Source organism: Artibeus jamaicensis, unplaced genomic scaffold (genome assembly GCF_021234435.1).
Source record: "Artibeus jamaicensis isolate MK-2021 breed Jamaican fruit bat unplaced genomic scaffold, CSHL_Jam_final contig_465, whole genome shotgun sequence".
In the NCBI taxonomy this organism is placed as follows: Eukaryota; Metazoa; Chordata; class Mammalia; order Chiroptera; family Phyllostomidae; genus Artibeus; species Artibeus jamaicensis.
Genome location: NW_026521843.1, coordinates 41,374,417 through 41,390,659, shown reverse-complemented (window position 1 = coordinate 41,390,659; position 16,243 = coordinate 41,374,417). Strand labels below are relative to the sequence as shown.

Here is a 16,243-nt window from a genome sequence, read left to right as displayed (position 1 = left end):
ACTTACTGATGCCTCTTATCAAAACGAAAGTCTTCCATGGGCCTTACAATAGAGTGTAAACTACCTGTCATCACTGTACCCTTCTGCACACTAGATCATATCACACAGGTGACCAATCAGCTCTGAATGGGACATGTTAATGACTGTCATCTCAACTTACAAAGAAAATGTCCATTAAAAATAATAGGGGATCAACTATCAACAAATAATGTTTTATTTAAGCTAAATGCTATATCAACAAAGTGTCAAATCAAGATTTGGCTTCTAAGTTTCAATAGGATGCCTGTATAACTTTATCCTAAAATAGCATATCGAAATACATAGAGGAGCTTCTGTTATCACCTTTTTAAAGAAATAAAAGGGGAACGAGGAAACTGCATGTCAGCCACAAGGCTCGGGATTTTAGACGTTGCATCATGCTAATTTTCTTAGCAGATCTAAGGTAGGACTTTAACTGTCCCTTTTTATAATTGAGAAATTGAGGCTCAAAAAGGTTAAGTAACTTATTCACAGAGTAACTACAGTCACACAGTAAGTTGCAAAAAGGAACTAAGATCCAGTTCTGTTTCACAAAAGACTACACTCTGTATGATTCCGTAATCCCACTTACATGAAGTTCAGAAACAGGCAAAACCAATCTATGATGATATGAGTCACATGTAAGATTATATAAGTCAGAATATCAATTTCCTTTGTGGGAAAATACTGACCAGACAGGGGCACAGGCACCTTTGGGCTACTAAAAACATTTACTTCTTGATGGGAGATGGATACATATTCATGAGCTGCACACGTAATATTAGTGCACTTCACACACTTTACTGTATGCTATACCTGAAATTAAACAAAAATCCTCATTTGATTGACTCCAAATTCATGCTCTTTACCACTAATCACCACACAGCCACTCTGACAGAATGTGGCCACAATCTAGAATTAATTTTCTTGGGTAATCAGTTTTTTAAAATATTTTGATTAAGCAACATACAGCCTAACCTTACCAGAGTGAAGAAATCAGAATAAAAAATCTATTTTTAAATGCCACAGAATGAAAAGTAGAAAGTATCGATTTCCTGGCTACTGGGAATTTCCCCTGTGTAGCCACATCAGAATAAAAACAATTTTAAACCCTGCTCCAAGAGCTTGTTCACATGCACAAACAATTCGTAACAAAATTCTCAGAGCTATCCATGTTAACACCTAAACCTAAAATTATACCAAATATTTCACAACAGATGTTACAACTTTATCAACAATGCCAATTCTCAAAAGATATTTGAGCTTTGTTACAATAATTAAGACAAGGCAAGAAGATGTTACAACTTTATCAACAATGCCAATTCTCAAAAGATATTTGAGCTTTGTTACAATAATTAAGGCAAGGCAAGAAGACAAAGTTTGATGGGCAAAGAGCATAAAACTCACAGTATGAGCAAGTGTCAGTCCAAAATCTCAACCCAGAGTTATAACAAGACTCATAAAATAGCTCTTTTCCAGCACTAAAGTAATTGTGCCACATATGTCTCCATAACAAATTCATCAAGTAACAAGTTCTTCTCACAGAAGCCTTGTTCAGACTAGCAAAGCCTCATCACCAGCTTTTGATGATGAAATCATTACATCAATTCCCTCAAAGCTTTATCTCACGCATATACACACCTCTTACTCAAACAGTAATTGCCTCTCCAGAGAGAGGAATTTATTCATCCTACAATGTGAGATGTATTTGGCAAGTACCTAGTAACAGTTATCCCACCTTTGGGGTTAGGGAAAAGGCAGCTGGATCCACACCTGTTGGGTGTATGCGCTGTGGTCTTTACAAGGTGCTTTCGATTATGCAAGCAAGGAAACCCAGTTTTCACACTGTCAGAGTCCAGTTTAATTCATATTTAAACTTCTGTAGAAATGCCAGGCAATTAACAAAAAGAATTTGTTTCCCCCAGGCATCTGCATATATAAGATCAAAAGGCCTTTCACAAAAAATTTTCAGTTTTGATCATTTATACACCACCATTGATGTGCTGCAATAGATTACATAACCAAATATTATCCCAGATGCAAGAATCTCAATGTTTATAAAAGTAGCCATCTGCATTTACTTTTAGTCATTAACAAACTATCTAATAAAACTGTCGAAAAACTTAAGAGTCAAATATCGTAGCTATTAAGCAAATTAGAAAGAATTAAAAGCACTGATCCGGTACGTTAAGAACAGAGTGTACTTCAGGCACTTTCGCAGCTCTGGGTCAGCACCCCTAAATCGCGGTCTTGTTTTTCCTTTTTCTTTTTAACAAACATTAGAAATTAAAACTTAACGTTTCAAAGTTTCTTTGAGAAACAGAAGATTCACCACTTTTTCTCATATCCCTGAATCAGCTGAAAAAATCCGACTTATATTTCTTACAATGCATCATGTAAAGCAAAGGAATTAATAATTTTTTGGATTCTCATTCACTTCCTAAATAAACTCTCTTATTTTAAAAAGTCACCTACTTAAACAAACTGTACAGGGAAAAACCAACCGTGAATTATCAGTTCCACTTTCCTATTTTGTAGCCAAGTTTAGTATCCTAGAATTAGAGAAATCTCAATGGTTGGGTTTTTGTTTTTTGTTTTTTGTATAAACAAGGAAATCTTCAAAACCACGAGTCATCTGTGTACCTAGCTCTCCAACAAAACCCAGAAAAAAGTCAATTCATAAATTTTGCAATCATATTATGTTTATTTTCCTCAAAAAAACTACCTTACTCCTTGGATAAACTGTCTGGCTGGTTCCAGCCTCAGGCAAATCTAAACCATTTCCACGTCGGTTCCTGTGTTTTGCCTAAGGGTAAGTTGATGCAGGGAGCAACCTCGACTGTATACTGAGTTCCCAATGTCTACCACCAATTAAGCACTTCTTAAGTGCCATGATGCAAAGTTAGGAGTTTGGCAAACATTATCCTATTTGTCCTCAAAAACAAGCTGGTGGCGCAGACATTACCATCCCCCAAACCAAATATGTCCAAGGAGGCTGGAATGCTAAACTTGCCCAAGGTCGCACTGAACACTAGTATGTGGCAGAATCAAGACTAGCGAACAGTGAGGATGGAAACTTTGCACTTTCACGAAGAATCAGACCTTTCGCCATACCATTTGCACAAAAAACCAAATGAAGAGCAGTGAGCCCCTACGGTATGGAGATTCCCAAGGGAAAAAACCAGTACTCCAATCTGAGAAAGTAATTTCAAAAAAGAAGAGCTAAAGATAAAGACATTTGTAAAGGCTGAGGAGCAGGGAAACATTTACTCAAAACTGGTCTTAAAATCTAATTTAAGAGTACAGACGCTCCGCGTAACACTCTCCCAAAATCCACCAGGCCTAATAACCTCTATTCAAAAGAAACAGAAGTGAGAACTGGGACAGTGGGAAGTGACCGCCCAGCCTAGGAATCAGCTTGTCAAGATCGACAGGAGCGCGACCACGAGACTGCTGGAGAGCCATTGGACTGGGACCACCTCGGTCCCGCCTTTCTAGTCCCAGTCCTGGCCCATTCGGGCACATCGTTAACTATCCAAAGGCACGATTACACTGGAAAAAAATGTTATAACAAGTAGAAGCCCATATTCATCAACTAGCTTCGCAATCTGAAATTTACAGCAAGCTTCCAACAAGGGAGGGGCAGCAGAATAGGGCACAACTGTTCTGAACTATCTTTCTACGAAGATGCGGAGGTTCAGGAGGCCCCGAGGCGCAGCGGAGCAATGACAGACATACCACCCCCACATTTCGGAAAAGAGCGAGCCTCCTCAGAAACCCGCGTTTAAAATGTACATAAATCTTCACAAACGACTTTTCACGCTGGGACACCTGTGGGGGCGGGGGGTCCGTGAGTAGTGCAGATGCCGAGCCCTGAGTGTAAAATACCGTGGCCTGGAACTTAAGGTAACTCGGTTTTACTGCCTCCAGAAGGGACCACCTGCCATCTCCGTGCAGCCGCCAGGACCCGTGCGCCCGCAGCCCCCTCGGGGTGCCCAGCCTGCGCCCCAGTGCCCACCCCACCCGTAAGGTGTTTCGCAGAAGCTGGTAGGACGCACTCCCTGCAGCACCCACCCTCCCTCCTCCCCAGGTTTCAACCCGGTTAATCATCAACACGGGCACTGTGGAATATTTTTTTTAAAGGTCAAAGCGAAAGGTTCCCCCTAAGTTTCGAAGAAACCAGTTTTGGGGGACCCGGAGGTGACAGTGGTAGGCAGTTGGAGGTGGGGAGAAGCCGTGGGGGCTCTTTGGCGCACAAAACACCTGATCTTCCCGTGCAGCGCGGGAGACCAGCGCGGTGCGTGCGGGGCGCGGGGGTGTGAGCGCCATCCGCGCAGCGCTCCCTCCCCGAAATACCAGAGCGACCCAGAAAAGGCCCACACGCCGCTCGCACTGCCGGCCAGCACCCCGACGCAGGCTCCCCCGGAAGTCGGGGTGCAGCGGGGCGGGGACAGAATGGGACAAGAGGCTCCAAACAAACGCTACGGCGGGGTTTTGTTATTCTCCTCCTCCAAGGTAGGAGCAGTGGCGCGGGGGCCAGGGCAGGGGACGCCAAATGCGGCAGGAGCCACTTGGAGACGGTTTCCTCTGCTGGGACCCGGGTACGGGTAGGAAACCGGAGCCGAGGAAGAACGTGGTTGGGGGTGGAGAAGAGGGAGGCCAACGGAGGGGGCGCAGGGAGCAAATAGGTGGCGGGAGCAGAGCTGGCCTGGGGAAGTGGCAGGGTAGGAGAAAGTGGAGGGGAAGGCGGCAGGGGTGCACAACCCACCCAGCCCTACCTTGTCCGGGAGCAGCTCCTGCTCAGCGGGGCGGGGGCGGGATATCGCGGCCACATCCACGTCCCAGCCGCTCGGCGCGGCTCAGCCTGGCGACCGCAGCCGCTCAAACTCCATGCGTTGCGCCCGCGACTGGCAGCCCGGTGGTGTCGGCGGCGGAGACAGCTCCGGCTCCTATCGGCTCCGGCACTTGTTGCCGCCGCAGCCGCTGCGCCTCACTCCGGGTTCCAGCTCCCGGAGCCGTCACCACCCCGGGCGCTGGAGCTCGGCCTCGCCCCCGCCCCCGCACGACTAGCCAATTGGGCCCGGCACCGCCCCTCGCGTCACCTCCCGGCACCGCCTGCCTCCCTGTTCCCCAAGTTTGGAAAATGCCTGTCTCCTACGGCTCGGCTAGTCCTTGTCCAGGACTCACCCGGCTTGTGCTCCACCTGCCTTCTCCGGACCCTCCGGGGCCCCAGGCTCACACCTGGAAAGCAAAGGGTTAAGTTGGAGGAAGGCAACCCCAAGAAGCAGACCCTTCGGGAAAATGGGGCAGCTCGAAGTTCAAAATAATTATATTCTATCTACGGTCTAACCTAAATCCCTCCAGCTGCAAGGCGCCCCACTCGTACGTCTGATGTTGGGGGCCTATGCACATGGCCTCGTGAGGGTTCCATTCACCTCTTCTGGGTGGAACCAGTTTGTGACTGGACCTACACCAGATGCCGGCCTTGCCTCAAGGCTTGGGTTAGTGCGCCCCGGAAAAACCCGAGATTCCACCGTGGAAAGTGGGAGGAGGAACCAGGGCCAAAGCGGGGCTTGACCAATGCTCTACCCACCCACTTTTTAGGTGCCCAAATGAAGCCCTAGAGCCCAAGGCCTAGGGCGGTGCCCTATTTGCCACAGCCACCCTGTCTTCAGGTTTTTAAGCCGCCTAGGACAGGGTGAGGGGGAAGTTTTAGTTCTCCTTGCGGTATCATAAAGATTTCTTCCAGGTCCCACGGGTGCCACGGGAAACTGGAAACGCAAGGTGCCCAGACACTGGGCCTCGAACTCGTGCCGGGGTCGAAGGGGCAGAGCGTATAATTAGGTGCAACCTAAATGGCTGACCTCTGACACACATAACGCCGGCTCCCTGGGGCTGAATCGGGGCTTAGCGCCAACGACACCCACCGGCCAGAACTCTGGGGACCACTGCAGACGCATCCTCCTACCCAGCGCCCCGCGCGGGCTCGCCGGAGCACTGCATTCAACGGTGAGTCGGAGCTGCTGTTGGCGCAATACTGGGGCCTCAGGTGAGCCCAGCGGGACGGGAAGGAGAGGTTTCCCAGCTTTGAAAGGCCCCTGCACCGCTAGCTGGTCACCTTGTCCCAAGGCGCACCTGAAAGCGGGCCTCCCTTCCCCCACTTGCACCCACCCCACCCCGTTTTGGTTCTTATCTCTCCGAGAAGAAAGCAGCATTCCCCTTTTAGATGATCAGACTGAGGAATTAAGGACGCTTCACCCTCATCTATTTGCATTTTTCAGAGACGGATTTAACCCAAAGGGAAGGAATTGTTACTGTAAGAATTTCAGGCACCTATGAGCTCAGCCCAGTTCATCGTTAACTAAGCGCGAAAGAATAGCCCGTTGCCACTGGGTGCACTGAGCCTAGTGAGTCCACTGGAAACAGAAACTCTCAGTCAGATCTAGAAAAGTTTTGATTTTCAGCTTCCAGACCTTTTTGCTTTTATGTTGATCACATGATTCTTCTAAGAGTACGATATAATGTCCAAGAAACAAGATAGATTTTTGTAGATTCACAGAAAAACATCTGGAAGGATGCACACTGACTGTTGACCACAGTTACCCGCCCCCACCTCCCCCCACAGGGTGGGATGGAAGTGTTGGAGGAGGGGAGATGAGTTTCATACCCTTACTGACTTTGAATTTTGTATTTTTGCAGTTATCTTGACTTTCATCATTTAAAAAGCTAACAAAATATTTTGAAGATTTTATTTATTTATTTTCAGAGAGAGGGGAAGGGAGGAAGAAAGGGAGAGAAACATATATGTGCCAGAGATACGTCGATCAGTTGCCTCTTGGCTAATAAAACATTTAAAAGAAATATAGGAATTAGAAAATCTCTAAGAAATCTACAGAAAAGTATAAATTAATGCCTATGTCTTTCATTTTTGTATCAAAATAATTCTGAGTCCATATTCTTTGGTTTAAATAAAGATATCTTCAGGCCGTTGTTCTTTAATTGCTATGATTGGACAACACTGACATCTGAAGATTTTTCTGTGCCGTCGGACTGGTATATTGTTTCTGTGCATATGTGTCTTCTCTTTAAAGGCCCTCCCAATAGTCTCAGATTTACTTTCAGGAACTGCCAGCCAAGGAGTTTTTAGTCAAGAAACTGCTATAATGTTAGCTGGCAACCAACGAAGAAATTGGCTTTTGTCCTTTGTAGCTGCCAAAAAGCTGCCCAGGCCTTGAAATTTAAAAAATAAAGGCATTCTTTCCATTGTGCTATTAATTAATACAAAAGAGAGTATATCTTAACTATTACACTGTCTTTCGGGACTAAATTCCACACCCACTTGGCTATAGTCTCTACTCTTAGGTTGGGGCCTGGGTCCATCATCGTTAGTTAAAGATGTATTATTCATATATTTAACAAATAGGAGAGAGGCCTCTCCCCCAAAATGGAATTATCTTCTGGAGGGTGGGTCCCTTGTGGTATAGGCTTCCCCTGCTACATGAGTGTTCTAGGATCCCATCTGTATCAGTGTATGAACTGGTGTTGTTGTGAGAGGCTGCATTTGGCTTCAGTGAATTTATTTTGAAGACTTTCAGTGCATTTGCTCTTTTACGAGTGGACCTGCCCACAACCACGCTGAGAGTTCAGCAGTTTTTGACCAAAAAACATCATGACCCCTATGCCCTACCCTCCCTATTGACCTGATCTTGCCCCAAGCAACTTTTTTGTTTGTTTCCCCAGATGAAAAATGTCCTCAAAGGGAAACTTTTTACCAATGTGGAAGAGGGGAAACAAAAAACAGCAGAAGCACTAAAAGGCATCAAAATAAATGAGTTCAAAAAACATTTTGATCAGTGGAAAAAACATCTCAGTAGGTGTAGTGCATCAAATGGAGCGTACTCTGAAGGTGAATGAAGTTTAAACAGGTAAGAATAAATACATAATTTTTTATAAATAAATCCCAGGTCCTGGGGGGGGGTCCCTCCCTTGGATGTGTTGACCACCTACTAGGTGCACGGCACAGGGCTAGGCACTGGAGTGGTGAACATGGCAGACACACTTCCATCTTGAAGTTCACTGTCTAGCTGGAGAGAGAAGGGCTTAACAAGTAAATACACTATCAATTATATAATTACAGTTGTGATATGGGCCAATGGGACTACAAGGTCACATTTGTCTGGGAGTCCAAGAGGAGGTTACATTGGACTTGAGCTCTGAAGGGTCAGCAGGATGTAGTCAGGCAAAAAAGGAGAGTGGAACAGAGTTCCCGGCTGTTTCAGGTTAGAAAGGGGAATGTGGTTGAGGGGGAAGCTGGAGAGCGAGGCAGAGGCTAGATCATGCAGGGCCTAGTATACCATTTCCAGTAAGCTCACTCTGACTACTACAGTGCGAAGAAGGGATAGGAGAGAGGGAAGAGGAGGGTGGAGGGACAGTCTGCTAGGAGGTTGTTGCTATAAGTAAAATGGATTGTTTAAGGAGTACAGCAAATGGGGAAAAGTGAACACCAACAAGAGTTGGTGACTGCTTAGGTAGGGAGGAATCTAGGCAAACTCCCAGATTTCTGCTTCTTTAACTAGATGGATAGTGGTCCAGTTTTCTGAATCGGGGACCTCTCAGGGTGGTGGTTGAGAAAACCTTTCTAAAGTTCATATTTGGTCAAGGTCGGTTTGAAGTGCCTATGAGGTGTCCAAGTGGGGGTGTTCACTAGGTGGTTGGTTGTAGGGTATGGCGCTCTGAGGAGAGGCTGCAGCTGGAGTGGCTGGTGTAGATGTGGTCTCCTGGGAGAGTGTGGAGTTCAGTCAGAAGAAGGCCTAGGGCTGAGCCTCAGGGAACCTTTATCTAAACGCTGGACGGAGGTAAACTATCTGGCAGAGGGGTAGAGGAGCAGCCAGAGGGGCAGGAGGAAAACTAGGAGCTTAGGAAGGTAGGGTCACAGAGCCCAGGGAAAGAATGTGTCATAAGTAGAAGGCAGTGGTCAACAAGATTCTAAATGGCTGAGACCCGAGGAAAATGGATCAAGTGACCTTGGTGTCATTGGGACTTTTATAGAACAGTGACTGGTGGAGTGAAGGGGTGGGGAGCACTAAGGAGAGAGTGAGTGGTGAAGAAATGAACAAAGGCACTGAGTACAAGCAATACCTAAAAGTTTTGATGGTGAAGGGTCAGAGAGAGAAATAGCTGGAGGGGGATCTTATGTCAGCAGTGGGTTTATTTTAGTTTATATATTACTTTATTTTTTTTTAGGATGGAATAGCTTGAATGTGTTTAAATGCAGATGGGGAGCATCCTATAGAAAGGAGAAAGATAAAGGTACAGCAGAAAAAAGACAATGGACAATAAAGCTTCCTGTGACCATGGGGGGAGCGGAACCAGAGGATGGGTGGAAAGACTAACGTCATGCAGATCACCTCCTCTATTATAACAGGAGGGAAGACGTTGGAGGAGGGCTACACCAGGCAGGTTTGGTGTGCAATGCTGAATCCTTCCACCTGATAATTTCCTCTTATTCTGTGACATGCAAGAGGCTGGGGGTGAGGCAAAGAGAAATGAGAGATTTGAAGAAAGTGGAGGCTTGACACAGTCATTGCAGCAGATGGGAGAGTTGAGATGATCAGAGAATATGCCAGATGTCAAGACAGCATGGCAACCTTCTTGGTTGGTGGTTTGAACTTGTAAAGTGCCCATTGGCCCTCTCGTGATTTCGTGCAGCAGAGCTTAGCTGTCTGCTCTGGTGCAGGCTCAGGTGAGGGAATTGCTAAGGCAGAGGAGCACATTGGAGACCTTGGCAAAAGTGGAGTTGACATGATGTATGATGAGAGAGAAAGGACGGAAGTTAGTGGGTTGGATGGGTCAGCGGGGCCAAGGCTCAGTCATGCAGAAAGGAGAGGGAGTTGGGTTAGACATCGGGATGCTTAAATGAGTGGTGCAGTCCTGTAAATAAAGATTAAATTCCATTCTTGTTGTTACTTCAAGAAAAAAAATTAGTGTTCTAGGAGATAGACAAGTTTAGGGCCAAAACAAAGCCAGAATGTATTGGGGAAAGGCAGAAGAGAAAGTCACTGGGGAATGTGAGATCAGGGGATTCAGAAGCAGGGTATCAGATGGGTCATCTCTGTGGGTAGTGAAACCATCCAGGATGTGGGCAGGAATTGCAGTCACAGTGTGAAGGCCATGGAGTTGTGAGCTAAAGTCCTAAGAGTGTAAGAGAAAGGGAGTGACCAGGAAATGAGAAGGTGGGAACCACCAGCAAGAGGAGAGAGACTATGGCTAGGTGGCAGCCTCTTCAAAGAGACAGGGTGTTTGCAAGAGGTAGAAGAGAAATGATTGGAGAAAGAGGACTCATCCCACCTTGAGGCCCAGGGGGACACAGAGGTGAAAGAGTGCAGCTTCATCTCCCACTGCTGCAGGGAAGGCAGAGAAGGTGGGAATTTCATTCTAAGCAGACCTTAAGGATGGATGGACAGATGCACGCATCAGTGAACTGCCCTTCTATTCTGTTTGCCTGTCGAAGTCTGCAGTCCTAGAGACTCATAGATAAGATTTGGATGTGCAGGGGTGGGGGTGCAGGGGGAGCTTGGTGAGAGGAAAGGGGGAAAATCAGGTGCTAGAAAGAGCAGAGAGCACTGTGCTATGATGGCAGGTAGAGGATCCATTAGGGAATAACAGTGGAAATAGACATGAGTGGCACAGTTGATTTTGCCCTGGTTGTGTCTTTATGAAGCTTGATCCAGTAGCTTGGCAAACCAGGGCCACATCCCTCTCACATCTTTCTTCCCCTCAAGGTTTCCATCAGGGAAGGGCATGTGGAAGCCTCCACAGCTACCCTCCTCTTCTCCACTGAGAACTCTTGTCCAGATGAGCCCCTATGGGATCCTGGCAGTCAATCAGGAATCCCAGGCTTATTTTACCTCTACTACACTCACCTTCTCTCTTCCTCAGACAGGTTGTTGACCTCTCCTGTCTCAGTTTCACGGTCTGTAAGATGAGGAGGCTAAAACACACCACCTCTCAAAGCAATTATAAGGAGTAGAAGAGGTAAGCAAAAGCACCTCCTAAACTACACAACACTATAGAAACAGGAATGATTTCTTGAGTTCAGAACCCCACCACATACACCCACATCTCTCCTAGAAGCCTTCCCAAAAAGGTTCAGTCTCTGCTCTGAAGGAAGCTGTAATCTTGTCCCAGAGACAGCACAAACACACCAAAGACAATTAGAGAGGAATGCACTGCTATGTCTGATTAAGTGCTAAATTGTAAGTTACAGAAAATAAGGGCTCTGAGATCAGAAAAGGGAACAATTAGCCAGAGCTGGAAGTCTGGGAGGTTTCCTGGAGCTGATGGACTGGAAGCTACTCTGACTTCTCACTGAGGAGAATATTTGCAAACATGCCCCTTCTGTGTGGCTGCAAAGACTCGACCTGACAGTCTGCCATAGGTCTAGAAAACATTTTTACATCACAGACTTCTCTCTTGGCACCCCTGCTTTCTAGCCTGTGCCCTGTCTTTTTGCAGTCTTGCCAGGGTGGTTGAAGGGGCTGAGCTACACAATCTACGTACTGTGCCCTGGGCCTCTCATGTTTTGGTCTTTCTTTGTCACCCATTTTCCTGGTGAAGAAACAGGTTGATCTTCAGGAAGTTTTCTGTGCCCTCATTGGTGCCAACACACACCTGGTAATTTTACCCGGCTGACCTGCAGGCTTTTGAGCAAACAGCCCTGGGTATTCCTCCTGCTGCTATTTGCCTCAGTGCACCTGGCCAACCTGTGGCACCTACCTGTGTGTCCACAGAGCCAAAGCCCTGAGCCAGCTCTCATACCTGCCTCCTTTGCCTTTTACTGCCTCTGCCTCATTGTCCAGGAACACCCACAACCCACCTGGAGGTGCCACACCAGCGCCTAAGACCAGCAAGCACCCAGAGCTGATTTCTACCTCCTTGGCTGAGTTGGAGCTATCTCCTGCAAGCCTTTGGACATGGTTTAGGATAAGGGCCTTCTTCCTCTGTGGCTGGTCCCATGGCCTAGCTGGTGACACAGCCCTATACCTCCATCCTCCCTTCACCACAGGCTTGGGAAAGCTCTCAGCATACAACTGAGCCAAGTGCACATGGGTAGTATCAGCAACACAGTCCCCAAATCTTAGATATGCTATGGACGTAGGTAGCTCCAGAAACTTAGGTAACTCCAGAAACAGTGTTTTGTTAGTGTGTTAATCAGTCTCAGGTGGGGCCATGAAGACTTAAAAAAAAAATCCAGCCACATGTCAATGGTTAAAATATTAATTACTAATGGAAAAGTGAAATCTTGGCACTGGAATTCTTAGAATTCCAGTCCAAATCCCTTAGAACTTGCAAATAGGAAAATGAAGACCCCAAAAGTAGCTTTCTGGAGGCCAAACACCTGATACTAGAGATCATGTGAATGTTGAACAATTGAGTTACAGGTTAAAAATTAACTAGCTTCTACAGTAAACACATGCCCTCAAGATTTTTTTTACTGCAATAGCAGAAAAACATAAAACCTTATTATCTAGCCCTGGCTGGTGTAGCTCAGTGGTTTGAGCACGGCCTGTGAACCAAAAGATCACGGTTCCATTTCCAGTCAGGGCACATGCCTGGGTTGCAGGCCAGTTCCCAGCAGGGCCCAGTTCCCAGCAGGGCACACATGAGAAGCAACCATACATTGATATTTCTCTACCTCTTCCCTTCTAAAGATAAATAAATAAAAATTTTTTAAAAACCTTATTATCTGACAACGGTACTAGAAAACAATATCATGATTCTGACGAGTTGCTCCAGGTCCCACAGAGTCCTGTGATGCAGGAAGAATTCAGAATTCTCAGGTTCGTAAAGTCCAGCTTGTACATGGTATTGTGGTGGGGTCTGAGGACAACAATTTGAAGGGAACAGTCATCTCTGATAGGGTCATCATATTGTTTGGTGAATGGAACTTTCATTAAGGAGAAACACAAAACCATACTTGTAATTATTTTCAAACTACAAAATTACATTCAAGAGGAGAGGCCCATAATTATAGCATCAAGTATGAGACAATGCCATTAATATGATTATCAGGGCATAAACCTATTAGAGAGCCTAATGCCTCTTTGCTAGCATCATCCTTTGTAAAGCTTTCCTGGGTCTGGAAACTATCTCAGTTGTAAACGCAACTGTGACAAAACAGTGATTTCTAAGGGGCATAACAAAGATTTGACCTTTACTAAAGGTCAGGACTGTCCAGCTAAGGGGAACAGAATATTTCTGAAAAACGACAATTTATCTGCCAACTCTAGTTGGCTCTCATTGAGAAAGGAAGTCCCTCTAGCTCCAAGTCTTCTCTAGCCCTGCAGAAATGCAGTCATGGTTATAACAGTCACCTGGAGGTATGCACGAGCCAGCTCAGACGGACACAGAGGCCTAGGTTTGGCTGCTGCTGATGAAAAATCATGGTATGGAAGTCCACAAACCTCCAGATTCAAATCCCACTCTGGGAATAAGCCCTGTGTGCCCTCATAGGTATAATAATACCTATCTCAAAGAGTTCCCAGGAAGTAGAAATGAGGTCATTTATGACCAAGTGCCTGTAGACACTTAATAAGTGTTTGTTTCTCCCTTGGCCATGGCAGCAAGACCAAGTCCTCACCAAGAAGGAATACAGGTGGTGTCTTGGCATAGAATTCTGAGGATTTGTCCTGGGAATTCATAGGAGGAATTTCTGTCCTATCCTCATTCCAGAGAGTTCGGACATCATCATCATTATCACCATGTACACTGGAAAGATCAATTGGCTCTCCCTGGGAAGAGCCACTTGCTTGATCTTTAGGACCCAGTGATTTAAGACACTCACTTAGCAAGTTGTATCACAGCAAAACCATCACCAGGAAGGGCCAGGTTCTGACATGATGGTCAGAGAAATCAGAGAGCAATGGTCCCCATGAGAGTCTCGAAAGGGAAGCAAGATACATATAATAACATGGATGGATCTCAAAACATGTTGAGTGAAATAAGTCATACAAGAAATACACATGAAGTTTAAGAACAGATAAAAACTAGCCTGTGGTTATAGAAGTCAGAAAACTAGTCGCTTTGAGGATAAGGAACTTTCTGAAATGAGAGAAATGTTCCATCTGTTGACTAGAAAGATACTTACATGAGAGTATACCATTGTCAAAACTTATCATACTGTGCACTTTGGATTTATGCATTTTATTGTTTATAAATTAGACCTAACTAGCAAAATAAAAAAAGCAACAGTCTTTAGATGGAGGGGAATACTGGCAGATGGAAGAAGTGTGCTCCCCACCATCAGTTTCACTGCCAAGTCAGGCAATTTCTTCTGCATCAAACTCTGGGGTAGCTATGAACTGACATTTCAAAACAAACTATAGATAGGAGAGAATACATTTTTCTAAAAATAAATATCCTATGCTGGGTCAAACATTAAGTTCAAGCCCTTGTTCTTCTATAATTTCAAAGCCTTTTCATCACCATTTTTCTCTTCTAAAGCCATCCAAGAAAATAGTTTTCCAGAGTCAGCATCATTTAGAAGCCATTTTCCCTCCACCCCCCGCTGCGTGTACACATTGCATAACATTAACTGTATAAACTTCATGCCCATAATTCCATAGAAAAAGGAAGCAGAGTTTAATTGATCAACCAGAGTCAAATTAATGATCATCAAAAGTCAGAAAAAAACAGAATCTGGGTCACCAGAAACTTTCAAGGAAGAATCCTGACAATCAAACATTTCAAAAAGGACAGATGTACCAAGGTTGGGGAAGTGGAATGGACAGCTGGAACTGTAACAAAAATCAGAGACTATAGACCTAGCTCCATCATTAAATACATGACAAATCTCTTCTGCGCTACGGGGATTTATCCCAGGTGACAAAAAGGTCATCTGCTTCAGTTTAATTTTTCTGCTATTCTTTCTGCTCCATCTTCTTCCCACTCCTGTCCCTTTTTTACAGCTATTTCAGGAATTCCACTCAGAACTAACATCAGCAGTAAAAGAATTTCTATGCTATTGATAGATAACATGCTGTTATTGGCTTTTTTATATAAATATGTATAAATATATAAACATGTGGATGTGTGTATATATATGTGTGTGTGTGTATGTATATATGTATATACATACACACACATATATATATAAAATTAGTTTCCTAATCCAAATTTTATATATATATATACATATATATATATGTATATATATATATTTTTTTTTTTTTGAAACTTTAGCTGTGCTGTCAACTTCAGAAAAACTATCCCACTTGTACCATGTTGGGTCAGCATTGTACAGAAATTAACATCTATACTAGTCTAGAAACATTCAACATATTTTTTCTATTTGTGCAGGACTTAATTTACATGGGTTTTATTATAGAAACTAATAAAGTATTCTCTAAATGACAAATAAAGTAAAATAAAATAAATTCCTTTGAAAAAAAAAGAAAAAGAATTTCTTCTTCCTTTGTCTCTTTTCATGATGCAGGAAAGATTTCCCTTCCCATATCATTGCTTATATGACCCTTCTTAAGCCAATCCCTGGCTAAATGAATGAGGCCACCTGACTAGCTTAGACCAATTACAGTGTACTCCTGAGTGATCATGTGAAGGAGATAGGGACCCCCAAACACAGTCCAGTACCAACCAGAGTAAAGGGAGTGTTGCAGTGGGGTTTCCCCATCCCTGAGACAGGGATTTGTGTATAGGAATTTTATTGGGGAGTATTCTCAGCATCAATGCACGGAGGAAGGGAAGTAAGCACAAATGAATAGAGAAGTTGAACTGCAATACGGTCACAATAAAGGCCTTAGCTGATCTTTCAGGGAGGCCTGGTGCCAGGATAGTTCAGAGTTGTCCTAAATCAGTGTGAGAGAGCTGAGCCTTTTTATTCTTGATCCACCAGACATTAGATTAGGGTTGCAATTTGGAAAGGAGCATAACCATTGGCAAAGTGGCAGTTTTCAGCAGAGGAAAAATCTCAGAGAGGATCTCAGCTGACAGTTGCTGCTGTTAACACTCCCAGTAGATTGGGAAGTGAGAGCTTCAGTCTTGGAGGGGGAATCTGGGTGGCACATGTCATCCACTGAAGGGGAGCAATCCCTAGCCCAATCCAGGTCTCCTAGTTATCAACCTGGAGTCCACTCTTATGTCCTCAGAAACCGTGTCAGCCTTTACCAGAACCACATCTGGAAACCAATTATCTCATTACCCTTCTACT

At 44.9% G+C, this 16,243-nt stretch overlaps 1 protein-coding gene and 1 long non-coding RNA gene across 7 annotated transcripts in view; one reads left to right on the top strand and one right to left on the bottom strand.

Annotated features, from left to right (window-relative positions):
* Nucleotides 1–16,243, bottom strand: part of B3GNT2 (UDP-GlcNAc:betaGal beta-1,3-N-acetylglucosaminyltransferase 2) — a 148,867-nt gene that overhangs the window by 26,650 nt on the left and 105,974 nt on the right. The window contains exon 1 of one of the 2 annotated variants that reach the window (XM_037163590.2): nucleotides 4,797–5,006. The exons of the other annotated variant lie outside the window; for it this stretch is intronic. The gene's annotated coding sequence lies outside the window, so the exon portion shown is untranslated. Of the gene's footprint in view, nucleotides 1–4,796; nucleotides 5,007–16,243 lie in introns of those variants that run through there. 2 annotated transcript variants of the gene reach the window in all.
* The window catches only part of LOC119062589 (uncharacterized), a 74,551-nt gene continuing 62,507 nt past the window's right edge, over nucleotides 4,200–16,243 (top strand). For 3 of the 5 annotated variants that reach the window (XR_008391993.1, XR_008391994.1, XR_005085003.2), the window contains exons 1-3: nucleotides 5,095–6,027; nucleotides 7,759–7,943; nucleotides 10,957–11,052. This is a non-coding gene — a long non-coding RNA (uncharacterized LOC119062589). Of the gene's footprint in view, nucleotides 4,620–5,094; nucleotides 6,028–7,758; nucleotides 7,944–10,956; nucleotides 11,053–16,243 lie in introns of those variants that run through there. The other 2 variants (XR_008391992.1, XR_008391991.1) reach the window with 2 other exon arrangements.